At 41.2% G+C, this 10,320-nt stretch overlaps 1 protein-coding gene and 1 long non-coding RNA gene across 2 annotated transcripts in view; one reads left to right on the top strand and one right to left on the bottom strand.

Moving 5' to 3' along the window:
* LOC145440866 (uncharacterized) overlaps positions 1 to 10,320 on the top strand; it is a 194,380-nt gene that overhangs the window by 44,547 nt on the left and 139,513 nt on the right. The gene's annotated exons all lie outside the window — the stretch shown is intronic.
* On the bottom strand, positions 5,103 to 6,613 carry LOC145440192 (uncharacterized). Its single transcript, XR_013915457.1, has 2 exons — positions 6,189 to 6,613; positions 5,103 to 5,202 (listed from the first exon to the last, which is right to left on the bottom strand). It is a non-coding gene; the product is annotated as an uncharacterized LOC145440192 (long non-coding RNA).

Raw genomic sequence — 10,320 nt, 5'->3', positions numbered from 1 at the left:
AATAAGGCAATGGCTTATTACGATGCAAAGCGTGATTACTCTGTTCTATGAATGTCAGAACAAGTCCGCGAGATGTTTTAGCGATAACATATATGGTAGATTCAACGGATTTTGCGTGAGCTATTTTATGAAGCATCCGTATGGCTGATGGGTCCTATGCAAGGGATCTTATCATGTTTTTCCAGGTATGGTTTCCGAAGATTTTAGCAACGAGTCATACTATGAAAGTATTTAAGCATTTCGCGCACGATAGCTTACCAATGTTGGTCGTTCAGCTCAGGTCGAGCGGTAGCGGTTTATTTCGGTTGCAGCATGGCGCGAATGTAACGTGCAGGTATGCATCGGCGGCTATTGAGATGCAAGGGTACTGATTTATGCGCGGGGCTACCATTTACTCCCGCCGTTTTTCCGTGCTCAGTTGGATTTCTTCATTTAGACTTTTAGATCACTATAGGCAGGGTTTCCGCCTTTTACCAAGAACAGAATACTCTCACTCACCGGGACTCTCACCAGCGTCTCCGGGCTCATAGTGGCGTTGCCGCACTGCGCGCCGAAACGCCAATCTCTGCGTTGAGACGCGGGAATATCAACTAAAGCCTCCGCGTGGGCGAAGACGAGCAACTCTTCGATCGAAAACTGCGTTCGTATATTTCTTATAGGTTCGACTGAACGATGTTGAACTGCTACTCATATGAAACCCTTCTCCGCTTCGACTTTCAAATCTCTCATTTGAATATTTGCTACTGCGACCGGGGGTGACACATTTGATCCTCGCGGGCACCGGGTTGGTGACCCCTGATATATATCAACAGCGGCGCCAGATTCCTACCCAAAGCGCATATTTGAACGCCTGGCGGCACACCTGTTCAAAATATTCTGCGCTGACTTCTCACTTTGTAACGTGTGTTACGTCCCCGACACGGTTGGCCACACACTGTTGCATTGCAAAAATATGACTTTCACCGACCATTTCTTGCCGAAGCCTGCACCACGCTCAATATACCGCTTACTTTGACTAGCTTACTTAGTCTGCCGCAATTATTTACCCCGGTCGCGTTAGTACTTCATGTAACATGTCTTTTTTATATAGTTTCAAATAGATTATAAGCCATATGTTATGTCCCATAGAATGAAAATCCGATCCCATATAACATTTTTTATCCGTGACCAACAACGCCAGAGACTTTAACACGTACCACTTTAAATTCGTGATTAATAATAATAATAATAGCTAAGATCGTGGTATGTGATAACTACTTACATAACCTGCGTTGTCGTTGTTTGTGGAGGCCTTGATGGTGTTTTCGACTGCAATAATAATTTACATCACGTCGATATTCTATGTTTAATTCTATATTTGGCAACTTGTAGCACGGCCCACTTCTAGGTTTCTGTAAGACACCGCTTACATGGAACAGATGGCGTGGAGTAGCCTATAGATCAGTGGTCGGGAACCTTTTTTGTCCAAAGAGCCATATTGGCCCTATTTTTTCCATCTCAACTCTCGAAGAGCCATCCATGCCAATCAACTGTTACGTCACAATTGAAAATCAATGACTTAATGGTAGCACTAATTTGAACTCGCTACATGGGATTCCTCGTGTGTGCCACATTTTCTCTGTAAAACAGGTATTTATTGTTCGAAAATAAAGCTCGAAACGTGAGGTGAGGCACAGACAGGCCAAGCCTCTCCATTGATAACGCAATTCATCGTAAGTAGCCTAGAATTGATGTATAACTGATACTAATCAAATGTGACTGTCACACTGATTCCGTAAATCTACATAGTTATCGACTTCTCAATCTTCGAAGTATTCGCGGGTAACATAACGTTGCGCTACACGCCTACATTTTATCGCAGGTAGTACACGGCGCTATACTTACCAATCAAGAACGTGGATAGCTATGGCCCTTTTCATACCGGATTTACGAAACTCTTTCGGGAACAAGTTCCGAAACAGGCGATGTTCACATAGAGAAAAAATTACCGAAACAGTTCCGGGAAAAGGGCGCGTTCATACCTATTTAGAGTTACCGCGAACTTATGTTCATACAGGTCGTTTTTTCGGTAAATTCGCGGGAAATTATGGCCAGTATGAACGCGATTCTCCGTAAGTGTTGATAGTTACGAAACCATGTCTGTGGGGTGTTCCAGTTGTAATATGCTTGTGGAAAACAATGTGGGAGAGGTATATACGTGAGATGCGGAGAAGTTGGCTCCATCTTTTAGCTATGGGATGTTGCGGATATGCCTTCTCGAAGTGAATGGGGCTCTATACTCAATATCTGTATCAGTAATAGAGCCCGAGCATGTTCCTGGCGCTGGCTTGTATATTATCAACCGAAGCTGAGAGCAGAAACTGAAAGCCAGCAAAGAGGATAGAGTCCTGTAATGAAAAGAACCACCGATCACATCTGCGTACGAGGTACGACGAAGTCAGTTTATCTTTGTGATTGCTGTATAATGGTTTAGGTAAATCTAATCTTATGTACACTGTACAGAGAAACCAGGGAAATCGAGAAATTCGTGAGAGAAACATTTGGTATTCTCTGCGACGAGCTTCGAGACCATACCGAAAAGCAGCAAGCAAATTACACGAACTCAATTTCTCTTGCTTGCTGAGTTACCTGAGTAGCTGTCGCTCTTTGGAGGCTATATAGCCAATGAAGCCAATCGTTTATAGATCCAGGTAAACATGAGATGTATTTTAAGAAGGCAACTGTCACAAGTTGATTTTAAAAAAATTGCTGGTGCCTAGTAGGGCTAGCTACAATGATTCGAGTACTCGAATCTGAATCGAGTATCAACTTCATTGATTCGAGGCGAGTAGTAAAATACTACTTTTCGAGTAGGCTACTGAAATTATACTGAAAGTTGATTTACTAACGAGAATTATACCGTAGTTTTGATAAACTTTTCCACTGAGTAAGCCTTGAAACCTTGATTGGCCGTGTCGCAACATACGAGATATAGTACAAAGCTACGAACGTTGCTGGAAATAACACATTTCCGAAGTTATGGCCATCCCATATAACACTGTCAAGCAGTGCAATGAAAACGGTATGGTCGAAAAAACATTGAAGTATCTTTAATGTGACGGACAATAGGCGTTATGTTCTTTATGGTGGCATAAAAGGTAGCCTACACATTTGAATTTTGGCATGGTACATTATGTTGTGATGTCATCATGATGATACTCGACTCGAAGCGTAATAAGTGATTCAGAATCGAATCACTCAGGTACTCAATTTTGCCCAGCCCCAGTGCATAGTAATATTTCTATATTTGTCATGGCGGAATGTCAGCCAGTTTTTGCGTAGCATACCACTGCAAAAAGGTCAGACAAATTTGGTCTTGAATCATTATGTCAGAAAAAGAAGTCTGAAAGACCAATTGTTCTTGCCAAGTTGGCTACTTTCTGTCTCAAAAGTAAGACCCAAATTGATAGAAAATAGACTTAAACTGGAAACTGAGCAATCAACACAATGACTTGGACTCGAGTCATAAAACCACGACTCGAACTCGACGCTCTGCTCGATGAGTTGGACTCGGATTTGACTCGGTGATAAATTGAAAATGACTCGACTTGAATCCAGTCAAAACTATTGAAGTGGGATCGACTTGTGACTTGGTTGCAACCCTGCTCACTTGACCGAAATTGCTGAAAATGAGACCAAATTTGTATATTTTTTGTAGTGTAGTCAGACATGTACATCAACCTACTTATCTAGTTACTTTTAGTTACTAAAACTATGTAGTTCTAGTTGTGGATTTGAAAAAGTGAATAGTTTCTGGTTCTGGTTGCGGATATTTGAAAGTGAGTAGTTTTAGTTCTAATAGCAGATTTTGAAAAGTTGATAGTTCTAGTTCAGGGCCGGCCAACCCGTGGCCCGCGAGTTAATTTCCGAAATTAGTAGTATTATCAAAAATGGATTGCACAGATTGTGAACTTGCAAGGCCAATCAAAAATCTGATTAGTCTGGCCACAGCACTTGAGATGTGATGACTGAAATATCAATTCCGACGCATTGGTAGGGCTATGAGCCAGTCACATTTTGGTAGATCTTTATACACTACAATAAAGCAGAATACTTTGCGATAGATTAATCAAAAGTAAAAATTTTCTACACGCTTAGCGCAACATCTTGTCACTCGATTTCTTGCTTTTAATATTGTTACTTCTTTGTGAAAATGAAAGAACGCCTAATCTATCAGATTGAGTCTAACTATATATATATATTCGCAACCTCCCGTTTGCGCTCGCAGAAAGACCGTCGACTTTGAAACCTAGGCACAAAATGATTGCCGCATGTTGGACGAAGCTTTCGATATCGATATGTCCAGGTGCCGAATAGTCCAGTCCTTGCAAACTGAGCCCAGCGATATACAGCAGGCTTGCAATATAGTCAAGTGACAATATTATTAATTTATCAACTTCAAAAAATTTTCGTGCTTCGCGCGGCTAGTGGCCGGCAGAATAGTTCGTCAATCGAATGTGGTGATTTGGCTGAAAAGGTTGGCCACCGCTGTTCTAGTTGCTAGTTTAAAAAATTGAGTAGTTCTAGTTGAAGTTGCGCATTTTGAAATTCCAGTACTTCGTACAAGTCCGAGTGTTGTGGGTGGATAAAACATTACCACAGCAACATTTGTACCAAACATGCATTTGCTGCATTCAAGTTTTTTCAGCATGACTTCATGATTGGGAGCCAGAGGGTTCCGTACTAGCCTACATAACAGATGACGCAGCCTATCCCTTTCAGCCCAGGCTCATGGAGCCTTTACCCTAAAACACAAACAGAGCATAAGCTAAAGCTAATTTAAAATATGTAATATAAATTTCCTATCTGCTGCCCTTAAAATTCACAATTGCTTTTTCAGAAACTTGGCAAAGCACACATGAAGGTTGAAAGATTTTAGTCGACTGAAGGCGCGGTGTTCAGCTTTTCTCATAAACTGCAATCCGCTAAGGCCAGAATGATACAGAGGATGGTATACGCAATGAAGACAAGACCTGGTGGTGATCCAAGTATCGCTGGCCCAGACGTCGGAAATGCCCTGTGTGACTTTCTCAATAAACAATGCTCTTGCTTAACCAGATGCGTTTGTGCTGTTTCATTTTATTCATGAGAGAAACTATAACTTAATGCACACTTGCACAGTTCCGCCTTTTCACCTTTTTCATCAGTATCCTCCATCTAGACCTGCGAAAAGATCAAATTAAGTTACACTTGCCTAAACTTGCATAACAAAGGAATGACTTGGTTGTAACTAGGGCTGGGCACAATGATTCGAGTACTCGAATCTGAATCGAGTATTAATTTTAATGATTCGAGTGAATCGAGTATTAATTTTAATGATTCGAGTCGAGTAGTAAAAGTCGATTTTTTCGAGTACTGAAATTATACGTTCCTCGCCACTGAAAGGTAATTTGTCAACGAGAATTATAATTCCGATACTAATTTCCACTGTGGATGCCTTGAAACCTTGATTGGACGTATCGCAGCATACGAAACATAGTACAAGCTACTAACGTTACAGAAAATAACACATTTCCAAAATTGAATAGTATATTCATATTGAAATGAACCCGAATATTTTCGGCTGACACTCGTCAGGGGTAATGGTCAGCAACTATTATGATCATCCCCCAACATTTTCACAAAGGGCAAAGAAGTCCATATGGTTGAAAAATACCGGAGTATCTGTAATGTGACGGAATACAGGCATCATATTCTTTGTGGTAGCATAAAAAGTGCTCAGTTGATCTTTGACATGTGACATTCTGTTATGACGTCATAATGACTGATACTCGACTCGAAGCATATTACGTGATTCAGAATCGAATCACTCAGGTACTCGATTTTGCCCAGCCCTAGTTGTAACAAGAAAATAAAGGCATAGGTGAAAACCAAATTATGGCTTGGATGATGTACGATGGCTTACCAGCCCGTTAGTACAATTTGAATTTTGGTTAGTGAGTCAGAGCTAAGGACATCATTCTCTGCTGTGCTGCCACTATCAAAGCAGATGTTACTAAATCCCCTTTTCAGTAGGCGTATATGACGTTGACTAACCTACACACAGCATATCCGTGGTTAGAAACTTGCCTTTGATGTAACAAATTTGGTAAGGGTTAAGATCACCTACCAAATTAGTGTTGAAGGGCTAACGTTTTCAGGCAACTCACCCAATGCTGCATCATTTGGAGATGGTGTTCTACCTTTTAAGCCGTGCTCTGTTTACAAAACCACAGAAAAAAGAAGCTGACTAGTAGTCAGTGACTACGTATTGTGAGCATACAGAATATAAATCCAAGAATAATGCATTCTCAACACCATTACGAAGAAGATCAAAATGCCGCAGGTATCTGACCTCGAAATACAAGCAGCCTGAATGAACAGCGCGTTACGGTAACTAAAAGTTTGATTGACAGCGTTCCGGGAACCCAGCTGCGCCATTCGTGTTCATACTCAGTCGGTCCCGTAAAAATCTCCGAAAATAAGCGCGTTCATACCGCCCCGGATCACCAGTGTTATGTTCACATAGAGGGGTTCCGGTAAACATTTTCGAGAAATGTTATTCCCGGAACACCGGTATGAAAAGGGCCTATGATGCTGTTTGAATTCGAGTTTGTAATTGTGACTGTCACATCCACAACATGTTCGTTTCGCGCCGTAGATCAGCAAGACAATGCGTATTTGAAAACTGCGCCTTGAAATGGGTGTCGCCATGTCTGATATGCTCCAACGTATCGCACAATTCAAGATTTCGAGTCTGGTACATAGAATTCGCGAGTGATATTAACCGCCGACGTGACAGTAACTGAAATTTTATGAATTTGAAAAGAGGGATCGGAGACCCTAAACCTGAAGACGGCATTGTCTTTACATTTCACGAGAATGCCACGAGAATAATTGTTCTGGCCGACCTGAAAATTTACCAACACGTCGCTGCAATATTGATCAATTCAGTACAAAAATAAATATTTGGCAAAGAGCCATATCTTATACTCCAAAGAGCCATATATGGCTCGCGAACCATAGGTTCCCGACTACTGCTATAGATAGCCTGCATGTGAAGATGACTAATGATATAAGAAACAGGACGCCAACTCAATCAGCTAACCTTGTAGGTTTTATGTATTTGCGAATCTTAATCCATGGAAATCGGCATACCCAATCCAAATGATGAGCCTAACCCTGGTTTTCCACAGTCTGAATGATGTCTTCAACCAAGTTTGATGTTAGTGAGTGACATATTTAGTTTTGCTGATAGTGTCCAACTGTCCATATCAATGTTTTAAAAAGGGAGATTGGACGCACAAAGGGCAATGGAGACTATAAGACAGAAATTGTGACCTCACATAAAATATTTTTTCATGTTATTCGTTTAATCCATTTCGGTGAGCAATCCGTATTAACTGAATATTTCACTAATGGAAAAAATTCAAACATGTAATGTAGAATATAGAACTGCAACGCTTAACAGGGTGCAGAGAAAACGCTCTCGCCTAGCTGCTTCTTTTGCTGCTATTATTGTTAACATATTTTTGTATCTTTATCAAGTACTTTACGTGTGTGTGTGTGTGTGTGTGTGTGTGAGGGGGGTCAGTGTCTCACCAGTCATGAACCTCACCGCACGCCACTGGCTCCTTCATGTGAGGGTATTTCACGAATAAACGCCTGACCGACTATCTCTGTTGAGTTGAAAGGTTGCTAGCGGGCATTAGTTGTTAGCTAAGGCGCGCCCGAACTTTTACGGTGTCCTAGTCAAATCCGGCGACTCTCTTTCATTTAGATATTTATTTTATTTCATTTTGGACCAAAGATCAAGTGACTGGTCGACTATGACGAAGAATTTACATATTCTACTGTGCTTATTACTTCTGTCCGTCTATGCATTCGAATATACTTGCAGCGCCGCGATAAAGCCGGTAAGTTATGGCTTATGTTCACGACAGGAATATGTACAATTGTACATTGTACATCCAATACACATTGCAGATGTACAAATGAGTTTGACCGTGTGTGAGCGGATGTGTGAGCGGAAGCTGCACAATAATGATGAGCATATTGCTGGCTTCTGCTCAAGAGTTGAGGTTGACTAAAAGCCGTTTTCGCGGAAATGAGAATTAGTCGATTTCCCGTTCCCTTTACACCAATATTACCAACACCTTGATAGCGGGCAGGCAGGCGAATTCCGCCGGTTTAGTACTTATGTACTTTGAATTTCCGCTATAATTTATGATGGCGATCAACTCAAACAATATGAACAATACGTGACTCACTGAAGAAGTCAGACCTTCATTTAACGCAGGGGTGGGCAAACTACGGCCCGCGGGCCGCATGCGGCCCGTAACAGCGTTCTGTGCGGCCCGCGAGAGTCTAAAGAAACTTTTAAGAAATAATGATGAAATGTGTACTAAAAATCGAATTAATGCAGAGACTTGATTAACATGTTCTTAGTATATTTCACCATGATAATTCTAAGACAGTGGTTCTCAAACTGGTGGGCGCGCCCCCCTTGGGGGCGTGAAAGTATCTGAAGGGGGCGCGAAGCTGAGTTCAACTTAAAAACTTTTTCGCGCTTCGCGCGATTTACACCAAATTCACAGTTGTTGCTCTGCATTTAGTCTGAATTACATATTTCAAAATCTCTCATCCAAAAATCTCTCATCCACAGTCGTAACCTTCCATGCCATCAAATTACCCGTTAGGTTGGCTAGCATCTTGGTTGCGTTTTGTGATATGACGATAAGGGGGTGCGATATCTTTCACCATCACAAGGGGAGGGGGGCGTGTCTTAAAAAGTTTGAGAATCTCTGATCCAAGGTAAATACTTCATATCACAGCGAGATAGCTGCAACGAGATTGACATAATTTTGGATCACGAGTCGGATTTCAAATTTACCACTCTATTTTTAATTATGTCAGTAATTGTAATGTGATTATAAAAAACGATTAGGGCGTGTCTTAGGTAGATTCGTTCTATTTATTCGTAGAATTATGGTATTTATATTTTATCTACACATAGTAGAAGCGTGTTTGAGGCTAACATGGTTATGATGCTGTCAGCATTGTGTGTCCTGGAGCTGAACCAAAAGCGAAATTAGTAAATCTATGAACAGATCGCTGCTCACAGATTTAAATTTCAATCCTGTTCCAAGAATCGGGCCAACCGACTTTCATCTCTATATAGTTTTGACAAATTGGTTATTGAGGTTCGCCAGCCTATGAAATCTCGCCACTATATGTTTCTGACGCGTGTACGATATCAAAGCAATCTTTGGCTTGTTTTAAATAAGCATATATATTATCTCCATGTCCTCGCTATGTAATCAAATATCAATATTGCGTTTTGGTATGTAATCCCAATTTTATATAGTGCGGCCCGCGAATGGATTCAGATGTTGAATGCGGCCCGCGAGCTCAAAAGTTTGCCCACCCCTGATTTAACGAGAGACCTTTCAACAGGATATTGTGACGTCAACAGATATAGAAACACCCCTCGTAGGAGATGAAAATGAAAATTCAACTGCAGTAAGTATATGCATTAAGTTTTGATGAATTTGGCGCTGCATCTCTAAAGTTGTAATCACCTACTTTGTTGATGATGTTTCAATAACGTGGCATTCGACAATCGACACATATATAGTCATTTACATCCGGCCCATATATGTTTATTCTTTAATCTATTTCTAACGGCTCAGCCCAGTGCAGTCAGTATTCCTTCTGTAGCTAGGCTCTTTGTGTGTAACTGTCATCATAGATCATGTGGTGATGAGGAGCCTATATGAAGTCTGAACAGTGAACAGTGACCCTGCATATCGAATATCGACATCCATCGGGCTTGTAGCCCATCTGTGTTGAATCGATGGAATATCATATTTGGTCGCACAATGCGACAAAACAAATAATTTGAGGATTAGTGACGGTTTTTCAAGGCTGTATCTACTGCTGAGTGCCGATGCTGACACATGTCTCTTCATTTCCATTGGTCGGATATTATTGTGCTACCTTTTCGTATTTTTCAGTCAGTCTGCCGCCTCTTTTTAAACTTCAATTTTATTAGGCCTACGATCTCTAGGCTTAGCTTGGTATTTGACTATTGGGCTTTACCATGTCGTAGCTATATTTTCATTGTATCACAATCCTGCGTTGTTAATTAACTGGTCGGAACTACAATGTCATTTGATACGGGCGTTTTCGTTTTACGCAGTGATGTTGCAAGCGCCGATCAGTGAGTTGGTGTCAACCCTGGCCGTCTGCCTCAGATTCAATATATCGCTGGGAAATGTTATCGACTGTTGGCAAAGGCAG

This window comes from Botryllus schlosseri, chromosome 6 (genome assembly GCF_051294905.1).
Source record: "Botryllus schlosseri isolate E-star chromosome 6, Bs_hap1, whole genome shotgun sequence".
NCBI lineage: Eukaryota > Metazoa > Chordata > Ascidiacea > Stolidobranchia > Styelidae > Botryllus > Botryllus schlosseri.
The sequence above is the reverse complement of the archived record's forward strand: the minus strand, read 5'-3'. Positions and strand labels throughout refer to the sequence as shown.